Here is a 23,120-nt window from a genome sequence, read left to right on the forward strand (position 1 = left end):
TTTAATTACCTTTCATTATAGTGAGAAAGATGCTTTGCTAATCTTGAAGTGCTGTATAAATGTGAGCTTTTTTAGTCCTACCCCCAAAAATAATAATTGTGAAATAGTCATTAGAATTTATTAGAGGAATGTGGAAGGATGACTTGCTTGTTGCATATTTTGTACTGCCAAACACTTTTGTGGGTTTAAAAAGCATTTGTTTTTTCTTTTTTTCTGAAAAGACTAAAATAGGGAAAGAAAATGTTGCTTCAAACAAAAGTTAACTCCTATATTTGAGCTATGTGTGTGTGTGTGTACATATACCGTTTTGTATTAACAGCTTTACACACACACACACACACACACACACACATACACCTACACTTTGATCTTCCCATCAACATCATATAAGATCTGTAAGTTTGTATTCATGTGATAGAAGAAGTATAATCTGAAAGGGAATGGTGTGACCCAGCTATTTTTCTTATTTTTCTAGCCAAAGGTATGCTTGAGCTAAGTCTTACTGGCTCAGGAGAACTGATAATTAAATGTTCAGTGTGAGCATTCACTCTTCAGAAATTGTCAAATGCTACACTTGAGGGGTTGATTTATTGTTTCATTGTTTAAGAAATCGGAAGTGTTTATGCAGGTTAAACTTGAAAATGTTTCAAGTACATTTTCCCCCCCAGAGAGCTGGTTGTTAGTTACTAGCACACCCCTGTTTCTTGTATACTCCAGTGAAGTACAGTGCTTTAAAATATAAATGTAGATATAAACCTACATATATCTCTATTTATCTACCTATAGTTATAATATTATTATGCTTGAAAAGGAAGACTGTTCATTCTAGTCAAATTCCCTTATTCCTTAAAGGAAGGAGAATAGGAGCAGAAGTAAGAGAATAAAGTTGAGAATTTTAAAAGATATTTGTTATTAAAAGCAGCCTAACAGAAGTTTCTCTAGTCCCACCTCCCAGGATTTTAGTGAAGATATGAAGAGTGAAATGAACCCAAGCACTTCAGAGCTCATTGGAAAGTATAAAGCCCCATACAAATGCAAGGTATTATTATTCAGCGAACTTTGTTTCTCTAGTGGCCTTGGGCTTGAATCCCTAAAGACTGAGGGGGTTGGGGGTTCCTTTGTTGTTTTTGCTGACTGAAGGACACTGCAGAATTAACTCCAAATAAACTAAAACTTCTAAGTATCAAATCCAAGTTCTTTGTGCTTTAAAAAGACCTTCAAAACCTATGGCATGCCAAAATTATTGCTAAAAGCATGCTAAAATAACGAGAACCTTCTAAATACCTTGGTTAGGAATATAGTTTCTTTTGAGCTATAGTGACAGCTAATTCTTTGCAAGATCCTTGTGAAGTAGGCCGGCAATCATAAAATTATAGTGTTGAAAGGAACTTCTATAAGTCATTTAGTCCATCCTCCAATTTAATTTTGTGATATCTCTGACAGGTAGTCATCTGTTTTTTCACATGAACTTTCAGTTTCTTTATTTGTAACATATAAGTAACATGAGTAGGGCAGAAATTTGGAGCATGGATGGAGTGCCAGACCTGAAGTCAAGAATACTCATCTTCCTGAGTTTAAATCTGTGCTCAGACATTTAACTAGCTGTGTGACCCTGGGCAAGTCACTTAACCCTGTTTGCCTCAGTTCCTCATCTATAAAATGAGCTGGAAAAGGAAATGACAAACCACTCCAGTATTCTTTCCCAAAAAACCCCCAAATGGGGTCACAAAGAGAGGAACACTGCTGAAATGACTGAACAACCACAAACATAAGTGTAATAATACCTCGAAGGCTTTTCAGTATACTTTTGTATAGTAAGCTCAGAGGTTCAGTATTCTGCACATGGTAATGGCTTCTTAAATGTTGAAATGTAATCACTTCTTCTTTTAAGTTGAGAGGGTGGTCAGAACTGAAAAGAGACAGCAGAGCGCCAGGCTCCATGAAAATAAAGATTGACTCTTTTAGAAAAACAAAATGAATCCATGATCAAATATAAAATCCTATTTGGCAATCAGAGTCTTTGACAACATGGTCCCCTCCTACCTTTCCAGACTTCTTGTACCTTGTTCCTTCCCCTTATCTCTCACGTACTCTGTGATCCAGTGATACTGGCCTCTCCGCTGTTCCTCAAACAAGACACTCCATCTACAGACACCAGGCATTTTCACAGGCTGTTCCCCATGCTTAGAATGCCCTCTCTTCTCATCTTGGCTTCTCAGATTGACTGGCATCATTCAAGTCCCAGCTAAAATCCCACCTCCTACAGGAAGCCTTCCAGATGATCCCTCTTGATGCTACTAACTTCTCTCTGTTGATTATCTCCAAATTTATCCTGTATGTATTTAGTTTGTAGTAGTCGTTTTCATGTTGTCTACTCCATTAGACTGTGACGTCATCGAGAGCAGGAACTGTCTTTTGCCTTTCTTTGTAAACACAGAGATTAGCACAGTGCCTGGCACATACTAAGCATTAGGTGAAGGTTGTCATATTATTATTGTGTCATTCACCTTTTGAAGAGAACCAATAACATCATGATGTTGGGGTCAAGGTACACTGTGTTTGACTGTAGCTGATCAGTCTGATATGAGCTCAGAAGATTCTACCACAGCTCAAGCATAAATAATCCATTTGAACATTTGGGGTAGAGATGTCTTTAGATTTATGCATCTCATGTTTACGTTGTGCTACTGTGGTTATACTTTGCTTATGGAGCACAGTGCCTACTTTGATTTGGACATGCCGGGCTGAGTGGTCCTGTGCCTGCGTATGATGCTGACGCTCTTCAGAGAGACCTTGAGAGTGTCCTTGTGCCACTTTAACTTTTATTATTGTCAATACTTGTTGACTGGCTAATCATTGATGCAAATTGTCATAATTTGGCCACAAGATACTCTAATATTTGTTGAAGGCACACTGTATATAAAACGATATTACATACTGAAAGGGAAGCAGCTTAGTATTGTGGGAAAAGCATTAGATTTGGAGTAAAAGTACATGAGTTTGAAACCCAGTTTACCTTCTTGCCATCTATGTGAACTTGGTTGTTATTTAATCTCTCTAGGCCTCAGTTTCCCTAACTTTAAAATGAGAAGTTTGGACTAGATCACTATGAAAATGTAAGCTATTATGGTGATGATTTTATCCCAGTTATATATAAACCAGTATCTCAGTCCTCCCCTCCCCCCCCACTGGGTCCCCCCTCTCACCCCCATCAAATTATAAACTCCTTGAGAAGGCTCTGTATGTCTTTCTCTGAATGCCCAGCATCTAGCAGTGTTTTTCATGAGATTTTAACCAGTGACTGCTGAATTTTTTAAAAAAGTTCTTTTTATTAATTTATTTATTTTTAGTTTTCAACATTCACTTTTATAAGATTTTGAGTTCTAAAATGTTCCCCCTTCCTTCTCTCCTCCCTTCCCAAGATGGTGTGCAATCTGATATAGGCTTTACATGTACAATCATATTAAATATATTTCCACATTAGTCATGTTGTGAAAGAAGAATCAGAACAAAAGGGAAGAGCCACGAGAAAGAAAAAACAAACAAACAAACAAAAAGAAGAGAGAAAGAAAAGAGCATGCTTTGATCTGCATTCAGACTCCATAGTTCTTTCTCTGGATATCGATAGCATTTTCCATCATGAGTCTTTTGGAGATGTCTTAGATCATTGCATTGCGCTGAGAAGAGCTAAGTCTGTCAAAGTTAGTCATCACAGAATGTTGCTGTTACTGTGTACAGTGTTCTCCTGGTTCTGCTTACTCCAATAGGCATCAGTTCATTCAAGTCTTTCCAGGTTTTTCTGAAGTCCATCTGCTCATCACTTCTTATGGAATAATAGTATTCTACTACATTCATATACCACAACTTGTTCAGTCATTCCCCAATTGATGGACATGCCCCCAATTTCCAATATTTTGCCACCACAAATAGGGTTGCTATAAACATTTTTGCACATATAGGTCCTTTTCCTTTGTTTATGATCTCTTTGGGGTACAGACCTAGTAGTGATATTGCTAGGTTAAAGGGTATGCACAGTATGGTTGTTCTTTAGTTTTTTAGTTGCATGCCCTATTCATTGATATCTTCTTTCTCTATTTTATTCATGTTAGCATTCAGAGATATAAAATTTCTCCTAGGAAGTGCTTTAGCTGCATCTCATAAGTTTTGGTATGTTGTCTCATTATTGTCATTATTTTGGATGAAGTTATTGATTGTTCCTGTGATTTGTTGTTTGACCCACTCATTATTTAGGATTAGATTATTTAGTTTCTAATTAATTTTTAATCTATCTTTCCATGGCCCTTTATTACATGTAATTTTTATTGCATCATGATCTGAAAAGGTGCATTTAACATTTTTGCCTTTCTGCATTGGATTATGAGGTTTTTATGCCCTAATATATGGTCAATTTTTGTCTAGGTGCCATGTACTGCTGAGAAAAATGTATATTCCTTTCTATCCACATTCAGTTTTCTCCAGAGGTCTACGATATCTAACTTTTTAAAAGTTCTATTCACTGCCTTACCTTCTTATTTGTTTTATTTTGTGGTTAGATTTATCTAGCTCTGAGAGGGGGAGGTTGAGGTCCCCCACTAGCATACTTTTGCTGTCTATTTCTTTCTGTAACTCCCTTAACTTCTCCTCTAAGAATTTGGATGCTATACCACTTGGTGCATATATGTTTAGTATTTATATTATTTCATTGTCTGTGGTACCCTTTAGCAGGATGTAGATTCCTTCTTCATTTCTTTTAATTAGATCTATTTTGGCTTTTGCTTTGTCTGAGATCAGGATTGCTACTACTGCTTTTTTTTAACATCAGCTGAAGCATAATATATTCTATTCTAGCCTTTTATCTTTGCTCTGTGTGTATCTCTGTTTCAAATATGTTTCTTCTAAATAGCACATTTTAAGATTATGATTTTTAATCCACTCTGCTATCCACTTCTCTTTTATGGGAGAGTTCATCCCATTCACAGTCACAGTTATGATTAATAACTGTGTCTTTCTCTCCATCATATTTTCTCCCCTGTTTATGCTTTTCTCTCTCCTTTCTTTCTTTTCCTCCTCATTAGTGTTTTGCTTCTGACCACTGCCTCCCTCAATCTACCCTTCCTTCTAACAGCCCCCCTCCCTTTCCTTTTTCCTTTCCCCTCCTACTTCCTATAGAGTAAGATAGATTTCTATACCCAACTGTATGTGTATGTTATTCCCTCTTTGAGCAACATTCGATGAGAGTAAGGTTCAAACAATACTTGTCTCCCTCCCTTCTTTCCCTCTATTGTAGTAGATGTTTGCGCCTCTTTGTGTAATGCAATTTACCCTTTTCTGCCACCTCCTTTCCTCTTCTCCCAGTACTATCCTTTTTTTCCCCTTAATTAATTTTTTTTACCGTCACATCAATCAACTTATATTCACACCCTTTGTCTATGTATACCCCTTCTAAATGTCATAAGATACAGTTCTCAGCAGTTATAAAAGTTATCTTCCTATGTAGGAATATAAACAGTTTAACCTTATTGAATAACATTTTTTTCTTTCCTGTTTCCCTTTTTATGATTCTCTTGAGTCTTGTATTTGAAGAATGAATTTTCTGTTCATCTCCATTTTTTTTTCATCAGGAAAATTTGGAAGTCCCCTATTTTGTTGAATTTCCATCTTTTCCCCTGAAAGATTATGCTCAATTTTGATGGATCATTGATTCTTGGTTGAAATCTAAGCTCCCTTGCCCTCCAGAATGTCATATTCCAAGCCTTCCAGTCCTTTAATAATCTTGACTGTGGTTCCATGATTTTTAAATAGTTTCTTTCTGGCTACTTGTAGTATTTTCTCCTTGACCTGATAATTCTGGAATTTGGCTACCATATTTCTTGGAGTTTTCATTTTCTTTCACCCTTTTCAGGATGTGGCTGGTGGATTCTTTCAATGACTATTTTACCCTCTGGTTCTAGGCCCTTAGGGCAGTCTTCCTTGAAAATCTCTTGAAAGATGCTGTCCAGGCTCTTTTTTTTTTTTTTAAATCATGGCTTTCAGATAGACCAATGATTCTTAAATGATCTCTCCTGGATCTATTTTCTGGGTCAGTTCTTTTTCCAATGAGGTATTTTACATTTTCTCACATTTTTTCATTCTTTTGATTTTGTTTGACTGATTCTTGATGTTTCACAGAGTCATTAGCTCCCACTTGCCCAATTCAAATTTTTAAGGAATTGTTTTCTTCAGTTAGCTTTTATACCTTCTTTTCCAACTAGCCAATTTTACTTTTTAAGGAGTTGTTTTCTTTGGTCAATTTTTGTCCTTCCTCTTCCAAACTGTTGACTTTTTCTTGCGTACCTCTTATTTCTTTCCCCAGTTTTTCTTCTACTTCTCTTAGTTGACTTTTAAAATCCTTTTTGAGCTCTTCAAAGAAGTTTTTTTGGGCTTGAGACCAATTCATGTTGCCCTTTGAGGTTTCAGATACAGGTATGTTGATAATGTTGTCCTCTCTGAGTTGTGTTTTGATTTTCCCTGTCCCCATAGAAACTGTCTATGGTCAGTGTTCATTTTTGTTTTTGCTCATGATGTTTGCTTTTTATCTTGGCTTTTGAATTGAGCTCTGCTTCTGGGGCACAGGGCACACTGTCCTAAACTTCTTGTGCCGGGAGCCAGGGGCCTGGTCACTAGCTTTGTGTGCTGGGGCCTCAGGTGCTGGCAGCTGGAGGCTATAGGGGTCTGGCAGTTTGCCTGGTGCTGAGCTGGGATCCTAGTGGTGGTGTCTGGCATGTGCTGAGGCCAGGTGGGGTTTTTCTAGGTGTCCCTGTGGCTACACTGAAGCATATGGAGATCCCACAGCTGGCGGATGCCTGCCCACCTGTGGCTGCACTGGAGCAAATGGTGTTTCCCTGATCTGGAGTTTACTGGTTCCCCTGGCTATGCTAAAGCACATGGGCAGTGGGTGGGGGAGTCCTGATGTTGGCATTTGCCTGCTCTACCACCCTGGGGCTCAGGATCTCTTGCTGGTTTGCTGAGGTAGGGCTTGCTTACTGTCCTAGAATGTGCTCCCCTTTTATTCCAGTGAGATGGACCTTTCCTGCTGATGCTTCAAGTGTCCCGGGCTAAAAGACTGCTCCACCCCATCTTTCCACTGGCTCCATTGTTCCAGGATTTTTCCTGGGCACCATTTTCTATTTTTTTTTTTTTGCAGAGGTCAGTAATAGAAAGTGACAGCAATTTACTTTACTTCTCACTCCACCATCTTGACTCTGGAAAAAAGTTTTAAAAATTTCATTAATACTTTGTTTCATTGATTGCAAAGTAATAATAATGCTTTAAAACATATTTTGATTTACAGCAATAAAAATGCTTTTATTCAAAAGTCACTTAGTAATATTGTAAAACAACTTTGATTGTTCTTATAACTTAAAGACAACATTGAATACATAGTGAAAATATAGATTTTAGAATCAAGGAGACCTGGGTTCAACATCCTATGTCAGATATTTGCAAGCCTTGTGATCCTACACAAGTTATTTAACCTTTTAGGGCTTCTGTTTCCTCTTCTACAAAGTAGAGATAAAGGAAATGATATAGCATTTAAAGTGTTTAATATATCCCAGGCAGCTGGCCTGGAGTTAGGAATACCTGAGATCAAAACTGGGCTCAGACACACACTAGCTATGTGTGGCAAGTCATTTAGCTTCTGTTTGCCTTGATCCGCTGGAGAAGGAAATGGCAAACCACTTCAGTATCTTTGCCAAGAAAATCCCATTCGAGGTCATGAAGAATTGGATGCTAATGAACACCATCGACAACTAATATGTTGTCCCAAGCCATGTGCTAAGAGTGGGAGCTACCAATCTCTACTTTCAAGGACCTGATATTCTAATAGGGAGAGACAAGGCATGGAGGAAGTTTCAAGCTACAGAGCAGATGGTAAGGTCTGGTGGTTTAATAGGTGCAGTAACAGTTCACATGATGGAACATGGTGGTCCAGATGGCAAGTGATGCAATTTGGCTGCAGTATAGAGGGGAGATAAGGTTGATATACAAACATCTCTAATGTCATATCGGTTAAGAAATAATATCCATTTTTATAATAATAATGTTAAAATTATTTACTCATAAACTTATGAGGAAAGGATTTTGCTAACTGTAAAATTCAGTCAGTCAAGAAAACTTCACAGTTATCATTTCCACGTTGTGGAGATTAGGGGGACAGTACCCCTGAGATCTGGAAAATCGATGTAAAATTTTTTGGCTCTCCCTTTATACTAGAGAAGAAGTTGAATTTTTTTTTCTTTTATGGGGTTTTACAGTACCTCATTGTAAAATTTGAGTTAAGTATTTAGTCATAGGCTCTGTGTTGTCGGCAGCTTCTGCAAAACTCCCCCCACATTCCCATTTAATTTCTTATGCTGATCTGCAATATATCGAAACTGCTATGGGACAAGTTGTAATGTGAAAGAGATAACTGTGTAAAGCACCTACTATGTGCCAGGCATTGCACTAAGTTCTGGGTTTCCAAAGAAAGGCAAAAAACGTTCCTCTTCTCTGTGAGCTCACAGTTTAATGGAGGAGACAATTTGCAAACAACCATGTACAAAAAAAACTTTAGACAGGATAAATTGGAGATAATCATATAAAGAAGGCACTAGAATGAAGGGGAATCCAGAAAGACTTCCTGTAGAAATTGTAATTTATATAATTATTTATACGCCTATAGACATGTGAGCTATTCTACTTTGAGGCATCATGAGATGCAGAGTGGAGTATTGGACTTGAAATCAGGAGATCTTGCCACTGCACCACCTAGCTACCCATAATTTACTTATAAATTTTAAAATATACTACTACTACCATTACCTAACACTTATATGTTTACTGTGTGCCAAGCCAGTGCTAAGCAGCTTGCAATTATCTTGACTGATCTTCATGACCATCCTGGGAGGTAGGTGCTATTATTGAGGAAACTGAGGCAAACAGAAGTTAAGTGGCTTACCCCAGGTCACACAGCTAGGTGTGCGGAAGAATTTGATCTTCCTGACTCTAGGTCCAGTGTTCTATCTACTTTACCATGTAGCTGCCGCATAATAGTATTATTAGTACTGCTGTGCTAATATATTATGTATATTATAAAACATTCACAAATAAATTAAAAAGGATGAAAAAACAAAGTAAATGACGTTTTAAAATATGTTACACATAGATAGGTAGCACAGTGGATAGAACACTGGGCTCAGAGTGAGGAAGACTTGATTCCAAATGTGAGCCTGGGCAAGTCACTTAACATCTGTCTTCTCAGTTTCCTCATCTGTAAAATGATAGTAATAATAGCATCCACCTCCCAGAGTTGTTGCGAAGATCAAATGAGATAATATTCACAAAGTACTTTCCAAACCTTAAAGTTATATGTAAATGCTAGCTAATATTATCAATGGCACAAAGACCCATTTCCCTCTCATTTTATTGTGAGAGTATGATTGAATAAATTACAATATTAAAAAAAAAACTTGGCTTAATACCTTGTGATACAATCAGTGATCAAAAGGTTTGGCTTTAAGTTCTGATACTTAATCTGAAAGACTATCGTAGCTGAAAAAGATATCTTGAAAGACACAAAGCAGTTGAAGGAAGTATATCATTGACTATATTTATTCAGTCATGCTACTCATCCTTTCAGTCCCATCCAATAATTATGAAGAAATTTTTGATGAAATTTCTTAGTAAATTTCCGTCTAACATGGAGGGAAAGGGAAAGGGAAGGTCATGGTTTCTGGAGGGCCAGGTCTTAAGACTGGAAGGTAGCTATTCTGGCTGTAGAACGGAGGGACTGTGGCTGGGTGGATAACGTGGAGCCCTTGTGTGCCCTGCTGGTGGTGGATGGCCTGCTTCATTTGCTTTCAGTCTGTCAATAGAGTGGCTAGTTGGGAACTGGGGTGCCCTGGAGCAGTGATACAGATGTGAGAGTTGGTTCTATGTTGGGTTCCTTTGAGCCTCGAGCTCACCTGCCTTAGCAGTTGCCACTTCTCTAGCCTTCACCAGCTGCTGTTGCTGGTTCCCACTCCTGTGGTTTCGGGGTGCTGCCTCTGCTCTGCCTGCTCCTCTCTGGCTTCCTGTGCTGCAGCCTGCCCCTCCTTTGTTCTTCTGTGGAGAGCAGAGAAAAGTGGTGAAGAGCCTGCACCAGCCTCAAGGAGCTCATGGGCTGCCGGGATTCTGGGCCTGGGCCAAGACACACAGAAGGGGCCTCATGCCCTTCTTTGTACTGTACGGTCCAGCCACTCTGGACCAGGGGTGGGGAGCCTGTAGCTTCGAGACCACATGTGGCCTTCCGGTTCCTAGAACAAATTTGTTCTGTAAAATTTGGATTTAGTCAAAAGACTGCACTTAAGGATTTAGAAGGTCACATGTGGCCTCAAGGCCACAGGTTCCCTGCCCCTGCTCTGGACTATTGGATGTTTTTCACGCATGAAAGTCCACATTTGGACTTTGCCTTTGCATTCGCAGCCCCCATGCCTGGAATGCTCTCTGTCTTCACTTGTGCCTCTTCATCTTCCTCACTTCCTTCAAGACTCAGTTTAAATCTCACTTTCTGCAGGAGGCCCTTCCCAGTCCTCCTCCTCCCTCTTCTCTCTTGTAGTGCATTTCTTCCTAAGATCACTTGCCATCTATTTTGTATATATCTTGTATGTATAAGTTATTTATGTGTTGCCTCGCCTATTAAAATGCAAGTGCCTTGAAGCCACAGGTCTATATGTAATCTATCTCTATTTATGCCCCAACCCATATGTGGATAGAGAGATAGATACACTTACTATTTGCCAGGCACTATGCCAAATTCTAGAATGCAATGAAAGACAAGCACACACACATATGTATGCATGCACACATACAGGTAAACACCTATGCATGTATGTATGCATGTACACACAAGCAAAGTACATGAATACACACATATACATATAGGCAAACACATATACACATATTATGCAATACACACATCATAAGTACAACACACACGCACACATATGTATGCATATATGCACACACACTTACATGCAAACACACATATACACACATATACGTGTCTGTTTGCCTTTCCTTGTACCCCCAATCTGGCATAGTGCCTGCCACATAATCAGAAGTTGATATGTGTTTGTTGATTGATTTGTAGAATGAATTGAAGTAGTTCTAAATTGGACTCTCCCTACTGTGTTTAGACATGATCTGTTTCTTTCCTCTTCACACCTCATTTAGCTCCAATATTGTATCCAGATAAAATCAGATTTAATTGTCAATAACTTGAGAATCATATGTGTGGGAATCCTAGTGAATACCCTCTACTTGTCTAGGTGGTTTGTCTTAGAGTTTCTAGGCTGAGCTCTTTGCATAAAATGGGATTAGTTTCTCTTTGTTTTGTTTTAAGCAATAGCTAGCAGAGCAACTGCTTTGTCCCTTCACTGAAGTCCCATCACTGAAATAGTGTGGGATTCTTTATGTATAAGTAGAAATTTCTAGAGGAACTTATTATGGCATAGAAAATAGAGGCACAGAGAATATAGGCAGCTAGATGGTGCGGTTAGAGCACTGGGCCTAGAGTCAGGAAGACATGGGTTCAAATCCGGGCTCAGACACTTACTAGCTATGTGATCCTGGGCAAGCCACTTAATCTCAGTTTCCTTGACTGTAGAATGGGGGTAATAATATCATCTACTTCCTAGAGTTGTGAAGATCAAAAACAATCATATTTTTAAAGCATTTAGAACAGTACTGAGCCCAAAGTAGGTACTATATAATGCTACTTATACTGGAATCAATAAAACTAAAGTTCAAATCTTGTCTCTGGCACTTGCCAACTCTGTGGCAATGAGCAAACCATTTAATATAGCACAACAGCATGGAATCAGGGAAAGAGTGTCAATCTGGAGTTTGAGGACTGAGGTCCAACCTCTTATTAACTGTGTAATCTTGAGGAAGTGGCTTATCTTCTCTTGGCTTCAATTTCTTTATCTGCAAAGTGAGAGAATTAGATAACCTCTGAAATCTATGAATTATGGAATAAGTGGCAATAAATTCTGGGCTTCTTAGAGGTCATGCTCTTCCTGGTTTAACCCAAAGTGATGTTTTACTGGAAATTGTGCTATAATCCCTTCACCTTGCAAAACAATGACATAGTTTACTGAGGTTCCTTGGCACAATGTAAGAAACAAAAAATGTATCATAATGGCCAGGCGGGTAACCTTAGATAAGATACTGCATTTCTTTGACCTCCACTTGTTCATGTGAAAAATGGGAAAATTTTAACTGATGATATTGTTGAGGACTGAATGAAACCCAGGTCTCCTGATTCTAAATTTGGTATTCTCTCTGTGAAAACACATTGTGACTGTCTTTGGAATATATTCATTCCTTAGAGATTGGGCAAAGTGGGTTTTAGTGAAGCCAAATCAAACCTATACACATTGTAGTATTATTGCAGTATTACAGTAGTATTTTGTGCAAAGAGCTATCTTGTATGGAGTAGAGAATATAGAACTGGCCTCAAAGCTCTAGATCTAATTTACTAGAGCTAGTTTCCAGTTTTAGTCCTTTCTTTCACACATCTTGGCTTTGCAACTCTGAACAAGTCACTTAAGCCACAGGCAATTTTCTAATACTTTAAGTTGCTGACTTTGAATTGGTAGAAGGAAATTCCTCATTTGGGAATATCTATGCTAATGAAGTTACAGATGCAATCCCTGTATTACGTGCAAGGTTGTTGTTTTTTTTTAACTGTATTATTTTCAGTTCTGAATTCTCTTTCTCTCACCTATCCCTCCCCTACTCACAGAGAAAACAAGAAAAACAAAATCTGTTAGAACAGACACACACACACACACACACACACACACACACACACACACACACACACAAACAAACATAGTCAAGTAAAGCAAATTCCCATGGTAGCCATGTCTGAAAAAAAAGTTTCAATCTACATGCAGGGTCCATCATCTCTATCTGGAGGTAGAAAACCTGACAGAATGAATCACCTGGAACTATGTTTGGTTCCATTGTGTTGATCACAGTTCATAAGTCTTTCAAGGTTGTTTGCCTTTAACAGCATTGTGTAAACTGTTCTCCTGGTTCTTGTGCAAGGTTTGATGTGAGGCATTTTGGTCCACTTAGAATGGTTTGATATAGAAGTGACATTGAACTTGGGAATTCACTTGTATTCCAATCTTATAAGTTCTATGACCTCAGATAGGTCAGAACATTACTGAACATCACTGAGTTTCCATTTCCTTATTATAGAAATGAGGGTAATAAAATACCCTCTTTACCCATCTAATGGTTTTAAACAAAATAAACCCCCAGAACACACTGGGAATTCTTATTGGAAGAAATTTCTATAGAAAATTATTTTGTAATGCAATGTATTAAGAATTTATCTATTTTGTATATTTATATAATCTATAGTGTAATGGGGGACTGGCCAATTGAAATTCTGTCCCCAGAGCATGGACAGAATGTCCTACCTCTTTCTAGGTCATGTGGGAAGCTTGTGGCTTCCAGAAAGTCATGATGATGATGATGAATTTTTCCAGATTTGGAGCATTCCTAGGTATTTTGACTATTTTTGGTTCATTTAACTCATACGTGGTAAAGAACACCTTTTTGATTGGCTGCTGAACCTGAATTGAGAGGCAGACATAAGATATTTTGGGGGCAATTCATCTTTCCTTTCTGCCTGGATGGTTGCAGTGAAGAAATAACATACTTTAAGCTCCAGGGTGGGGAGAGATTTCAGTCAGCCAGTTCAAGTATTTACTAAGTGCATAGCATGTGCTAGGCACTATGCTAAGCACTAGGGATACTAAAAAGGCAAAAAAACAGGCTTTGTTCTCAATGAGTACACGCAACATGCAAAGTAGATGGAAGATAATTTTAGAGGAAAGGTACTAGAAGTGTGTATGTGTGTGTGTGTGTGTGTGTGTGTGTGTGTGTGTGTGTCTTGGGAGGGGGCAGCCAGGAAGAGGGGATTGGGTGAGGCCTCCTGCAAAAAGTGGGATATGAGCTAAATCTATGAGGAAGCCAAGAAAACCAGAAGGTAGAGGTGAGTATGGAAAACATTCCATATGTATGGGTAGGGGGGGACTGGCATATCCCTAGAGTACATCCACATATTCAGCTGATATAAATTTCTGATGTGGGCAGGGCTGAGTATTCTGAGTTGTGATAAAGTATAATGTGTCTTGGAGAGACTGTGGAATATGCATAAACGTTCTGTATCTGGTTATGGTCTATTAGCCACATGGTGGAAAGCAGACTTTTTGATTTTCTGCAGTTGTACAACTAGAACCAGGGATACCTTCAAAGGGCCTTAATTGGACTTGGCTTTCTCTCAGCATGACTGTTTTGCTGATGGTTTCTAGTGAGAGAAAATGCTGTCAAGGGAGAGTCACACCTTGGGCCCTTCTTTTGCCTTTGAGGTCATGTGGATCTTTGAGAAAATGCCTCTGTCCTTTGCCCCTAAATTTATTCTTTCATTTTAGGTGAAGGAATTCAATCTTCAAGTTCTGATTTTGTGAGTTTTGAAGTGTCAATAGAGTGTCAATAGAGTGAGCCTCTGAGAGTCTAAAAGTCTGGGAGCAGACGAGTTTGTGAGTTGGGGTCCATTATCGGTTTTTTTTTCTGCTAGGCAATGGGGTTAAGTGACTTGCCCAGAGTCACACAGCTAATAAGTGCTATATGTCTGAGGCCACATTTGAACTCAGGTCTTCCTGAATCCAGGGCTGGTGCTCTATCCATTGCACCACCTAGCTGCCCCCATTCTCGTTTTTTACAGCAAGCTGAGCATCAATGCCTTATGGATCAAGGAGTGACCTTTGGGAATGACTTTTTTGGGGAAAAAAGATCATTATTAGCTGAGAAAAGGACTCATTCAGCTGTGGCAGTGATACTGCATTTGAATATGAACTTGGCAAAACCAAAGTTGTGTAGAAACTGTACTAATACTGATCATTCTTCCTGGAGGCAGAGATAGTATAGGAGAGAATGTGCCTCCAAGGTGGTTTTGGGGAAAATGTTTGTATGTTTGTTTTTGTTATAGTTTCAAAGTAAATATCCCTTTGTAAAAAACTAATTTATGTTAAGCGGTTAATTAGAACTGTCCTATTAGTCATTGATGACTACCTCTGGAAGGAGCAAAATCAGTTGGGTCCTGAGCCCATAGCTTTAGAGGAAAGTCATCTAACCCCTTTCAGGGATGCTTCTAGAGGGAGACATATATCAACCTGGCTATGGGAGAGTGGGACAGAGCATATTTGTTATAGGCATTGGGGACAGCCAGTGCAAAGGCATGGATATAGGAGATGGGGCATCCTGTGTAAAGAATAGAAACTAAGCCCGTTTGGTTGGATTAAAGAGTTCCTGGACAGGTATAACATGGTCAGACACACACTTTAGAAAAATTACTTTGGCAGCTGAATGGAGGATACATTGGAATGGGGAGAGACTTAAGGCAGGGGGAACAATTGAAAGACTTTTGCAATAGTCTAGACAAAGAAGTGATGAGTCACTTGAACTTAGGTGGTGGTTGGGTCAATAGAGAGAGAAGGGGAATAGGAGAGATGTGAAGTTAGAAATGCAAAGTTTTGGCAATGTATTAAATACATGGGGTGAGAGTGAGTGGGGAGTCAAACATAATATTGAAATTGTGAACCAGCCTGACTGGGAGGACAGTATGCCCTTAACAAGTAATAAGAAAGTTCAGAAGAAGTGAGGCTTTGAAAAAATATACTAACTTCTATTTTAGACACGTTGAGTTTGAGATATCTGTGGCACATCTAGTTTCAGATATTTACTTTTTAATAGTATTGCATTTTTCCAATTACACGTAAAGACAAATTTTAGCATTCATTTAAAAAATTTTTTTTAGTTCCAAATTTTCTCCCTCCCTCATGTCTTCCCTCCCTGAGACAGTAAACAATTTGATACAGATTATATATACACATATATAAAATCATATAAAACATTTCCACATCAGTCATGTTATAAGAGACAGACCAAAAGAAAAAAAAATAAAGTGAAAATAGTTTGCTTCAATCTGCTTTCAGACTCCATGAGTTCTTTCTCTGTACGTGAATAGCATTTTTCACCATGAGTCCTTTGGAATTGTCTTGGGTCATTATATTGCTGAGAATAGCTAAGTCATTCATAATTGATCATTGTATAATGTTGCTGTTACTATGTACAATAGTCTCCTGGTTCTGCTTACTTCACTTTGGATCAGCTCATGTAAGTCTTTCCAGGTTTTTCTGATAGTTTCAGATATTTCAAAGGCAGTTGGTGATATAGCAGGGAAGAAGATAGGGTTATATATGACGACTGGGAATCATGTACATGAAAATGACAATTGGCCCCATGGGAACTGATGGGATTACCAAATGAAATAGTATAGAAGAGAAAAGCACCCAACAAAGAGCCTATAGGGTATACCCAAGGTTAGTGGATATGGTATGGTTGAAGATCCAGCAAAGGAGATTGAGAAGGAACAGCCAGACAGCTAGGAGGAGAATGAGGAGACAGCAGTATCAGGAGAAAAAAAAAAACAAGAGGAAAATACCTAAGAGGAAGTGATCAACAGGAAGGTCAAGAAGCATGACAATTGAGAAAGACCATTCAATTGAACAATTAAGAGATAATAGATTGGAGAGAGTAGTTTCAGGTGAATGATGTGATTGGAAGCCACTACCTGTAACCATTTTCATGATCTAGAACTCTGAAATTTCTTTATCTGTCCACAACCTCCTTTTCTTCAATCTGTCTTTCTGCCTCACTCCTTCTTTGTTTCTTCTTTGTCCTCAGTCTGACCACCATGACTTCCCTCCACTGATGTTCTTCCAGGCCATTACCTTTGTTTTGGCTTCATTATGTTCTTGATAGTTAACCAGTTCAATTACAAATTACCCTCTACCTTTGAACCTTATTGCAATGCATGCCACTTATGTTGTGCCAAATCCTACCCCTGGATTATTTTCACCATCTACCTTTTTTTTTCTCTTACTACTGCTGAACTGTGCTAAATGCAATCATACAGACCTTTTGATTGGGTCCACTACAAGTTCTTGTTCAGTTGTTTCAGTCACATCTGACTCTCTGTGACCCCATTTGAGGTTTTCTTGGCAGAAATACTTGAATGGTTCGCATTTCCTTCTCCAGCTCATTTTGCAGATGAAGAAACTGAGACAAACAGGGTTAAGTGACTTGCTCAAGGTCACACAGCTTGGAAGTGTCTGAGGATGTATTTGAACTTGGTTCTTCATGACTCCAACCCCAGCACTCTGTCCACTGTATCACCTAGTTCTCAACTATGCCCTGATTTAAGCAAAGCAATTATTTATTCTTTCCAAATTGACCTGGGGACAAATCCTATAGACTCTCAAGTTTTAAAGTATTTCAATTTTGGTACCACAGTTACTCTTCCTCATGATGGAGTTTGTCCACAGGCAAAGAGACGGAAATAAGGAAGGGAGCGAGCAAGCATCTATTGCTACTATGTGCTGTTCTCTCATTGGAGCCTCACAATGACCCTAGTAGGTAGGTACTATTATTACCCCCATTTTATAGTTGAGGAAACTGAGGAAGACAGAGATTATCTGACTCGCTCAGGGTTACACACCTAATAAGTACCTGAGCCTGAGTCTGGAGTTGAACTCAGGTCTTCCTGATCCACTGTGCCACCTACTACCTCCCAAATTGATTCTGTATCATAACTGCCCACCATAGCTTTTAAAAATCTTTCCTCAAGTCTCCACTAGCACCTTTCCCCTCTTCCTCTCAGCGCAAGATTTTGTATGATGATTTGCTGAGAAAATAGTGGCTCCCTATTACCTTTAGGATAAAATATGCAGTCTTGTATTTGGTATTTAAAGCCCTTCCCATTCTGGCTTCAGTTGACCTTTTTTATTACTTTATTACAAGGAATCATTTGGGAGCAAAATAACCATCATAGAAATTAGAAGTTATCTAGTCCAGTCTCCTCATCTTACAGATGAGGAAACTGAGGCCCAGAAAAGTTAAGTGACTTGTATAATGCCATACATTCATTCGTTTAACTAGCATTTATTAAGTGCCTATTATATGCCATTGGCTACATACTGAGATTTTGCATTCCAGCCAAACTGGTTTACCTTCTATTCTCTGTACACGACGTTCCATCTCTCATCTACATGAAATTATATATGATCCTTATTGATACAAGATGCCAATTCTGACCCCTCCAGTTGCTAGTTCCTCACCTCCCACCCCCGGCACACACATAACCTTTGGAAATTTTTTTGTATATATTCTGAAATTTCTTATACATGTACATGTTTTCCTCCAGCAGAATGTGAGCTTTTTTTGGGGGGGGGTTTAAATTAATTTTATTTATTTTTGGTTTTCACCATTCACTTCCATAAGCTTTTGAGTTTTAAATTTTCTCCCCCTCCCTCCCCACCTCCCTCCTTAAGACCGAGTACAATCTGATATAGGCTGTACATATACATTCCTATTAAATGTATTTTCACAATAGTCATGTTGTAAAGAAGAATTAGAAGCAATGGGAGGAACAACAAGAAAGGAGAAACAAACCAAAACAAGAAAAAAAAAGAGCAAATAGTATGTTTTAATCTGCATTCAGACTCCATAGTTCTTTCTCTGGATGTGGACAGTATTTTCCATCATGTGACTTTTGGAGAGGTCTTAGATCCTTGCACTGCTGAGAAGAGCTAAGTCTATCAAAGTAGAATGTAAGTTTTTTGAGAGCAGTTAGTATTGCCTTTCAGCCTTTTTATTCTCAGTATGTAGCCAATGGCATATAATAGGCACTTAATAAATGCTAGTTAAACGAATGAATGTATGGCATTATATAAGTCACTTAACTTTTCTGGGCCTCAGTTTCCTCATCTGTAAGATGAGGAGACTGGACTAGATAACTTTTAATTTCTATGATGGTTATTTTGCTCCCAAATGATTCCTTGTGTTATCTGGAACCAGCCATTGAGATTGCTACAATTCCTTCAGTTGTCAAAATGGATTTAGTAATACCTTCACAATCCTTCTACTCTGTGGACTAAAGAGGCAATATGTAAGGAGCATTTTTAAAGTTCTTTGTGATCCACAGATGAAAGATATGCTTAGGGGCAGGTAGGTGGTGCAGTGTATAGAGCACAGGCTCTGGAGTCAGGAGGACCTGAGTTCAAATGTGGCCTCAGACACATAACATTCACTAGCTGTGTGACTCTGGGCAAGCCACTTAACCCCAATTGCCTCACACAAAAAAAAGATTGCTTAGTGGGCATATAACCCCTTGTTGTTGTTGTTGATAAGAGCACCAATGACATCACGAGGGTCATATCATGACTTACACATGAATTGGATTTAAATGTGGCAAAGTTGTGCAAAGTCCAAAGTTATTTGCCTCAATTTATCCTCCAGAGTCATCGAAGTCCAGTGTCAAGAAAAAAGTCTATCCTTCAAAGTCAAGGAGGATGCCTGGGCCTAATTGTGTACATAAAAAGGATCAACTATTCAATTTATTCAGAGAAGAGACTTGAGTCACCAAGGTATACCATGAGACCCTTACAAGAAACTTTGTGTCCCCAAGAGCCGGCACCAGATGGAGATGCTGAAATGACAACAAAAGACAAAATGAGACAAATATCCACCATGGAGACCTAGAGGTTGCAGAAGACCAGATGGTAACAGAGAGGTCTGTTGGCAGCTACATCTGTCTTCTCTACCCATTTCCCCCCTCTGCCTTCCCCCCATGGAACTTCAATGAGAGAGTCTAGGAGCTGGAGTGGAGAGAGAGTGAGTAGCACAGAGCCTTAGCAAGGAGGAAAGAGATGAGGAATAAGACCATGAAAGAGAGGGGCAAACTCGAGAACTTAGAGATCATAGTAGCATGGAACCATGTGCATCAAGGATTAGATCCAGGATTCTGGATGCTGGATTCAGCTCAAAGCCAATTGTTGAATTTTCATGGTGAGCATTTACACCTCTGAAATTGGGAAACTCTACAAATCAAGGTTTGATTTATTGTTTTGTTGATTGTATAGACTTAAGAAAGTGATGGAGAAAATGTGAGTAGTGCAGATTAAACTTAAAAGTATATCCAGCCTACTTTTTTTCCTTCAGAGAGCTGGTTGTTAAACTTTTATTAGCATATCCCCTGATCAGACATGACCTATACCTTCTTTTCTTTCCTGTGAAAAATATGGACTATAATATCCTCAGGTTCTTTCCCTATGTCAAAAAATGGGAGAATTTTTTTTTACTAAGGGTGTATTTTATAAATACAAACATTCTTATGTTAATAATCGTATTAGTCTGAGGGCTTGCAGAGGAACTGAAAAGCACTTTATGTGATAGTAAAATAACCAAGATACTTATGGGGAGAGTGGGGGGTGGGATAAATGAGAGAGATTTTTTGAGAATCACTAGTATAACATGGGTTATAATTTTTATAATGGTCCTTCTCAGATTAAAATGATCTCCTCTCCCCACTCTCTTTGTTTTTTAATGGTTCTAAACTCATTTAAGGCTTCAACTCCTGAACATTTCCCATTAAATTAAAAAGCTTTATAAATTAAGCAAAGACACAACTTAATCAAGCCAACAGCAATATGACTTCTTAAGGTTCCATTTCCTGAGAGTTCCTGCGAGCCCAGAGAGAAACCTGAAAATATAATAAACAAGAGAACATCTTCTCTTCCTCTTTGTAACAGACATTATCTTCAATCCAACGTGGTTTGGATAATTGTCTCTTTATAGTTGGTGAAAAAAGGAGAAAGAAGAAGGTCACTTATTGGCAAATTTCTTGACAGAATTGACTTAAAAGGTTGAAAGTCAAGAAATATGGATGAAATGTCACACTTTGTGCCATTTGTTTAAGATCTGAAGTCACCTCTGAGGAGTGAAAAATGTGATGCCTGGGAGCTATAAAGCTGCTGATAAATATTTCTCACCAAAATATCTTCTCTCTTTCTTCCTTCTCCTTGTAGCCAGCAGAGTTATACTCTATGCTTGGCCTGAAGGCAAGAGATGTAAGGTTGCTAGGATGTCCCATTTACTTAACTGACCAATAAAAAGAGTTTAGCATTAAACTGCTGAGAAGACTTGACTGTTTGTTGTCAACAGAATGTAGCTGAAAGTGATGACCTCTGACGAGGTTTCCAGTAGGTTGGGGGAAGGGGTGAAATCAGCTGTCCTGTGGGGAGGTCCCCTTCTTTATCTCTGGTAAACAAGATAAGGTTGGAGACAGCCTGGGACCTAGGCCCAGGAATCTCCCAAGAATCTCCACTCTGATTCCCATCAGAGTTTTAAAACTTAGGCCCCTCACTGTGCTTTGGGATGCTACATCCAGGGTCTGAGTTTCTGTTACAGTGTACTATGTAAATGTGACAGCCACTTTGGGGATTGGGGAATGTTATACATTTCTGCCAGGTTAGGACCTTCCTCCCTGGCAAAGCCAAAATTATTTAAGAGGATTTAAAAAGTAATTTTTAAACAAAATAACAAATGTCAAACATTTGGGGGTCTCCTGTACTTGACTTGATGTGAAGGGATTCATAGAAATTTAGCTTAACATTTTTTTTGCTTTTATGCAAATTATGCAGATTATTTTTTAGCAGATTGTGATTTGAATATGTCAAAAGACAAAATGATAACAATGAGAGTTATCATTTACTTGCATTTTAGGATTGTAGATCTAGGGCTGGAAGGTGCTCTAATCCAACTGAAAATTAGAAGTATGTGTGTGTGTATCTTAGGAAACTGAGATTGTATGCTTGTATAACAGTTCCACAGTGTTTCATTTTTTTCATATTTTAAGTATAAATGTCCTGGCAGAAAATAATAGAAATAATGAGTTACTAGATCATGTTTAAAGTTTTTGTCAATACACTCTTATAAGTCTTTTGTGTTTTGAGAGAGATAGAGAGAGAGAGTGTGTGTGTGTGTGTGCATGAGCGCGCACTCGAGTGTATGTGTGCTGGAGTCAATATATAGCTGTCCTATGCCTGCTATTTCGTATATTGAGTGACTTTCTAGCAGAGATTTTATTAATCCCTTTGGATATTATCCTATACATGACTCAAACCTAAGCTTTAAGATTTTTCCCCCCAGACTTTTCTGTGGGGCTCAGACTCCCCCAGGAGCCTTTGTGAACAGGTCTATTTAAATTGAGTCCCTTAGTGGGAGAGGGCACACCTTCCCTTTGGGCCATTAGTATTTTTGCATGCATTATCTCCTTTGATCTCCATGTGGTAGACACTGCAAGGTGCTGCTGTCTTTAATTCGCAGATGAGGAAATAAAGATTCAGAGAACTTAAATGACTTTCCTATGTCACAAAGCAAGTGCCAGAAATAGGAAAACCTAGATGTTCCTTGAAGTCCAAAGGGCTATAAAACTACGCATACCCTTTTACCTAACAATACCCCTAGTAGGTCTGTATCACAAAACGATCAAAGAAAAAAGAAAAGAACCTAAATGTACAAAAATATTTATAGCAGCTTGTGTGTGTGTGTGTGTGTGTGTGTGTGTGTGTGTGTGTGTGTGTGATAACAAAGAGTTAGAAATTGAGGAGATGCACATCAATTGGGGAATGGATGAACAAATTGTGGGATATGATTGTAACGGAATATTATTGTGCTGTTAAGAAATGATGAGCAGGATGATTTTAGAAAAAAACCTGGAAATATTTACATGAATTGATACAGAGTGAAGTGAGCAGAACCAGGAGAACATCGTTCACAGTAACAGCAATATTGTACAATGAACAGCTGTGAATGACTTAGCTATTCTTAGCAATGTAATGATCCAAGACAATTCTAAAGGACTTAAAAAATGCTGTCTGTCCCCAGAGAGAGAAATGATATGGTCCCTAACCTAATGAAATTTATGATAAAATGGAAGGATATTACATACATGCACACACAAAGAGATATGCTACAAAAATTGAATGTTGTAAGTGGATATATGCTATATGTAGAAGTAATCATTGTATGCTAATATGTGCCAATGGTCCCCCTCCTTTTTATTCCCCCTGCCACCATAGTGGTACAGGTCTTTATTATGTATGACTTGTCTAGCCTGTTGCAAGCTTTCTTCTATTGTT

General features: G+C 38.6%; 1 pseudogene; it reads right to left on the reverse strand.

The window, feature by feature from the left end:
* Positions 1 to 9,951: 9,951 nt before the first annotated feature.
* LOC110197661 (ubiquitin carboxyl-terminal hydrolase MINDY-1 pseudogene) overlaps positions 9,952 to 23,120 on the reverse strand; it is an 84,498-nt pseudogene continuing 71,329 nt past the window's right edge.

Source organism: Phascolarctos cinereus, unplaced genomic scaffold (genome assembly GCF_003287225.1).
Source record: "Phascolarctos cinereus isolate Bilbo 61053 unplaced genomic scaffold, phaCin_HiC Scaffold_4;HRSCAF=312, whole genome shotgun sequence".
Taxonomy (NCBI): Eukaryota; Metazoa; Chordata; class Mammalia; order Diprotodontia; family Phascolarctidae; genus Phascolarctos; species Phascolarctos cinereus.